The sequence below is a fragment of the Choloepus didactylus genome, chromosome 5 (assembly GCF_015220235.1).
Source record: "Choloepus didactylus isolate mChoDid1 chromosome 5, mChoDid1.pri, whole genome shotgun sequence".
Lineage (NCBI taxonomy): Eukaryota > Metazoa > Chordata > Mammalia > Pilosa > Megalonychidae > Choloepus > Choloepus didactylus.
The window spans coordinates 36,990,835-36,996,969 of NC_051311.1; the positions used below are offsets into that span (position 1 = coordinate 36,990,835).

The 6,135-nt window shown below is 38.0% G+C and overlaps 1 pseudogene; it reads right to left on the reverse strand.

Annotated features, from left to right (window-relative positions):
- Positions 1-580: 580 nt before the first annotated feature.
- On the reverse strand, positions 581-5,035 carry LOC119534733 (annotated as a pseudogene).
- Between the last annotated feature and the right edge of the window lie 1,100 nt (positions 5,036-6,135).

Genomic DNA, 6,135 nt, shown 5'->3' on the forward strand with positions numbered 1-6,135 from the left:
GTAACCCCCAACCCCCCATCCCGGAAGCCGCTGCGCCCCGGCAGCGTCTGACAAGGCCTGACCTGGAAGAAGTGTCTAGGGTGGAGCTTCCGCGTGCTCAGTTAACCTCTCCATGGCTGAACTCCAAGGACCTTCAATCCTCTGCTCTCCGGAAAGCCCATCTCTGCGAGCTGGCGCAGAGCGGAGTCATCCACTCGCTCTTTCGCGTCTTCATCCCACATAGCATTTGCCTTCTTAAATCAACTGCATCAGGGTTCAATGCTAACAATTTTTGCGCCACTTCCATGAGAGATACCAGAAGTTTTCCAGAGTTCTCTCTGGAAATCTCTCATATTGTGTTGCGCCACAGCTGGGCCCGCGTAGAAGGAAGGCAAGTTGGCTGTGGCTAGAAATACAGCATCTCTCTCTCTGGAGCTTTCTGGTCTCATTTCTTCTTTTCTTCTGCTGAGACATCAACCATCTTAGGAAGTGGGGCTGGAGAGTGATTTTTATCAACAATAAGACAGCTTTATCTTGAAAGTTCTCCTCTAAGATGATTTTGGTATCACTCAGCACACTCTCTGAAGCAGCGTGTATTAATTTATGAGGTTTTATCTTCTAGGTTCCCATGTGTACAGTGTTTGAGGCAGCTCGCCTTTAGCTTCTCCACCGAGGTGTCCTCGGTCGCCTCCTCCAGCCACTGAGCGCCATGGACCACGCAGATGTGCAACCGCAGCACTGTGCCCGCGAAGGCTGACTCCTGCTCGAACACCGTGGCCGCCTCAGGGGCTTGTGACAGCCGCCACGGCCCGTCACCCTGTGGAAGGGCGGGCGGGGGCGAGGGCGGGACCAAGCAGCCGCGAGTTCCTTTGCTGAGTGGCCCCTGCCCGGCAACCCGGCTCCCGTCACTCACCGGGCCTGGGGGAGCGGGTCTTCTCCTAGATCCACCAACTTTTAATATTTTGCCACGTCATTCTGTCTATCCATGCATCCATCTATCTGTTCGTCTCCCCATCTGTCATCTAATATATCTATTTTCTAAACCTTTGTGTAGGTTGTATATGTCACGTTCCCTAACAATACTTCCATGTACATTTCCTAAGAACAAGTATATTCCCTTCGGAACCACCTTAAGTACAATTATTAGGTTTAAAAAATTTAACATAGATATAAAGCTTACAATCTATATTTCAATTTTTCATTTGTCCCAAACTGTCCGTTTGGGCCTTTTCTCTCCATTATTAGGTCCAGTTCAGGATCACATATTACGTTTACATTGTCTTTTTAGTCTTTCATTTTTTTAAATTGTGGAAACATTTACACAACATAACCTGGATTCTACTTTCTGTCTATGAGTTTGTATATTCTAGCTATTTCTTATAAACAGAATCATATAATATCTGTCTCTTCATGTCTGACTTATGTCACTTGACATGATTCTTCAAGGTTCTCCCATGTAGTATCAGAACTCTTCCTTTTTATAGCTGAGTAATATTCTATTATACGTATATACTGCATCTAGTTTACCCTTTCACTTGCTGATGGACATTTAAAATTGGGAAGTGTAATCCTCCAACCTTGTTCTTTTTCAAGGAAGTTCTGGCTCTTTGGGGTCCCTTGCCCTTCCATATAAATTTGATGATTAACTTTTCTAATTTTGCAAAGAAAGCAATTGGGATTTTGAATGGGATTGTGTTAAATCTGTAAATTGCTTTGGGTAGTGATTGACATATTAATGATAGTAAGTCTTCCAGTCCATGAGCACAGAATATCTTTTCATTTATTTAGGTCTTCATTAATTTCTTTCAGTAATGATTTGCAGTTTTCTGCATATAAGTCCTTTACATTCTTGGTTAAATTTATTCCCACGTGTTTTATTCTTTTAGTTGTCATTTTCAATGTAATTGTTTTCTTAATTTCACTTTTGAATTCTTTGCTGATGTATAGAAACACCACTGATGGTTTGGTATTGATCTTGTATTCCATTACCTTGTTGAATTCATTTATTAGCTCTAGTAGTTTCTTGTACATTCTTTGGGGTTTTCTTCTTGTTGAGTCTATAGGATCATGTTATTTGCAAATAGGAAAAGTTTTACTTCTTTTCCAATTTGCATGCCTTTTATTTCTTTTTCTTGCTTAATTGCTCCAGCTAGCACTTTCATTACAGTGTTGAATAGCAATGGTAATAATGGACATATACTAATTTTTAATATTACATAAAAATAGAAAGATGAATTTTTAAATTTTCATGAAGAATTTGCAGATCTTTTAGAATATATATATGGAATTCAATTTGACCATATAGGCTAATCTCATCTATACAGATAAAAGATTAAGCAAAATATAAGAAATAAAGTAAAGCAGTATATTAAAAGACTAATACACCATAACTAAGATTGATTTAGTTCAGTAATGTTAGGATGACTCAACAGAAGATACCAATAACTTACAGGAGGAAAAGCATATGATCATACTAATTCAATTCTGAGCAATTCAATAAAACTTAGTAACCATTCCTAATTAAAACTCCAAACCAATATAAACACATTCCAAATTGGTGCAGCTTTGGCCAGTGAGCACACTTGAAAAAAATAAAACAAATTCAATAAAACAATAAAACAAATTCAAGCCCTCTGGCATATGTGACACACCCGTGAGAAGAATTGTTTTGTTTTTTTTAAAGGAAGCCAATAATCCTTTTATTACAAGAAATAATTGCTATCCATATGGCATCTGACATATACTGTTTCATACCACATAAACACAGTTATCTTCCAATTCCAAAGGAGACGTTTGTTAAAATAACGGGCTCAAATATAACCTTCAGGCCAATCCTATAATCTAACTTTCTGAGGCTAGGAAACTAGTAGGACAGAGAAAATATCACCTACATACTAAAACATGGTTTGCCAGGACAAATCCTATGTATGAATGCCAGTCACCTGGGACACATTTAGTATTTTACATAAGATATTGTATGCAAATTTGTCAACTATTCTTTTCAAGCACAAGTTTACTTTGGAATTCAGGTAAGAACTGACACCTTAAACAAATGTGTTATGTAATAACTCAGTTGTTTCATCTGCAAGCACTACTTTTTAAGATTAATCTTAGTACTATCCTATGTTAAAAAAAAAAAATCCTAGATGAAGATAGGGGATGAAGAAAGGAGATGCCAACTAGCAATATAAATCAGATTAAGAGGAGTCAGACTTCAGGTTAGTGCCTGAAATACTTTATAACTCACAAAATAAGATGGCGTTCTTCTAAAAGCAGTCCTCCTAAACTGGCTTTTATTCTGCTGTATATTTAAGTCTCTTAAATCTCACTAAAGGGGAGAAAGGAAAAACAAGTCTTACCAAAATTTACCACTTTTAGGTAGCCAGTTCTCCTTAGTTTTGTTCTTTATATAACTAAAAAGTTTCTTTGTCCATTTAGTAACCACTTTTTTCCCCACTGTTTTCGCAACTGTTGCAATAGAGTCCTGAATTCTTTTCCTGAAGAAATTCCCACTTTTTGGATGTCATGACCACTTACAGGAAATGGAAAGTGGATCACTGCTGCATTTGCTTTAGAAGACAATGCTCTCCTTGGTACTTCAGTAGCTCACATACGTGAGTAGTGGCTTCAGGTTCCCTAGAATCTATAATGAAGTCCTGATAGGGTTTTAATGCTTATGAGCTATCTGTTGTTTAATTAAGTCCTATTTTTAACTATAAATAAGCCAAGGTTTTCCCTTCTTTCAAAATCCTCAACCTCAAATCCAATTTTGTGACATCATCCTGTACTTGGAATAATGAGGCTAAAACAGTCAGTGGCTTTGGTGGAAAACCTTTAACATATCTACTGACTTTGTTAAATTCTTCTAAGTTTGCATTCGCAGGTAAAACCTAAGAAGACACACCAAGGTCATAGGTAAGATGAATCAAGTGATTTACATGGTTACCAACAAGACTTTTATTTCAGTTCCACCCAAATCCTCTCTCCTGATATTACAGACAAGCGTTTTGCATTTTCTGCAATTGCTTCTAAAGTCTCAGCATCATGGTCATCAGGTGTTTCTACAATTCTCCCATAAAACCTGAAATATCTTAAAATTCAAAGATAATCTTCTTGCTTTCTCTGTTTAGCATGTCAACAAATCTAACTTTCTTATTTTTAAATCTTCATAACCATTAAAGTAGTCAAATAAGATGCCACTGAAATGTAAAGACAGAATTTGTAGTGAGACCTCTGCATTCAGCATCTTTCTGCCAGTCAGCTGTGAATTCTACCTCAGCAGGTCTTCCTTCAGTGAGCACATCAATCCCGAGTGTAGTGATTTCAAAATGTTCTTCATGAAGCCTGGCAGTAATTGTTCCATGCTTTTCTCTTTTGTTATTTATCATATGAATACCAGCAGACTGAAACCTCTCCTTCATTTGAGTAGGGTAGCAGTAGTAGCAAATTCACATCTTGAGGCTTTATTCCATTTAATAAATCCCTCACAGCTCCTCCGGCTATTCTTAATTGATGATTTGCTTTGACCAATAATTCTGTCAGACTCTTCAGTCCTTCTGTGAAGAGTGATTGGAATTCTGGGGACTCCAACTTCATTGTAAACAGATATTGTTTCAGAAGGCACAGTCCACTCCAATACAGCTCACTATCAGCCTGTGCCAGGATTACAGGTATCTCAATATCTAGAAAGTCACCAACCATACATGCAGACCACATGGGAAGGGAAAAACTGACTCGGTTTCCTTTCAGCTCTGCCAAGAAATGACGTGTGTGGCTCCAACCCTAGGTACTGGACAGAAAAGTCTGAAAAAGACACTTCCAGGACCTGGCCATGAGGAAGGGAAAGTGCGCTGGGGAAGCTGGAAGAGCAGGGCACAGTCAGCCGGGACAAGGTCGGGATGCTGGCGCCTCCACATTGGGCTCTTTCCCTAGAGCCTGAGTGGGCCTCTCGCTGCACGCGCGCTGGCCATTCCCCGTGACCCCCGGGCAGCGGCGCACAGGGCCCCGCGTGGGCAGGGTCACCCCGCACAGGCCACCACTGCCGCCTCCCCTGCATGGCGGCCCTCCCCCATGCACCCACTCAACCGAGAAGAATTGTTTTTAAGTAAAGGAAAGGAAAATGACCATTAATAAAAATAAGGGGAGGAAACGTCAGGTGACAGCATAAAAAGGAATGTGTTCCGTGTGATAAAAAGTCATTATCAGAAGTCAATTTGATTAAAAACTTAAATACGAAAAGAATAATTTCCAACTCATTCCAGGAGCCCAGCATTACTTTGATACTAAAACAAGACTAAGATATTAAGGAAAAATGCAGACAAATATCCATCATGTACATTGATAAAATATGCTAAACAAAATTTTAGCAAATCAAATCCAACAATATATAAAAAGGATAATACATGATAATGAAGGATTGGCTTAATATTAGAAAATCAATCAGTGTAATTCAACATCTTTACAAATTAAAAATTAAAGATGTCATTACAAATCCATATGATCATCTTAATATATACACAAAAGCATTTGGAATGAAAATCCAATATTCATTTCTGATGGAAAAAAAATCTCTCAGCAAACAAAGTAGAAGGAAATTTCTTTAACCTGGATAAAGAATATTTATAAAAAATCTATAGATAATATCCTACTTAGTGGTGAAAAACTGCTTTCCACTAAGATCAAGAATAAGGTAAGGCTGTCTACTCTTTCCACTTTTATTAAACACTGTACTGGAGGTTTTAACCAGTGTAATAAGTTAAGAAAAAGAAATAAAGGCATCTAGATTAGAAAGGAGGAAGTAAAAATGCCTTTATTCCTGGACAACATGCCTCTCTCCATTGAATCTGAAAAGAAGTAATAAGTGAGGTTAGCAAGGTTGCAGGATACAAGATCAATATACAATATTCAATTAAATTTTTATATACCAGCAACAATTGGTAATTGAAATTTTAAAAATCTTATTTTCAATAGCACCAAAATTTGATATACTTAAGGAAAAATCTGACAAAAGATGTTTGAGACCTGTACACAGAAACCTACAAAACATTGCTGACAGATGTTTAAGCAGACCTAAATAAAAGGAGAGATACACTTTGTGAATCAGAAGAATCAATAATTTTAAGATGTCGATTCTACTCAAATCGGACTCAATGCAAT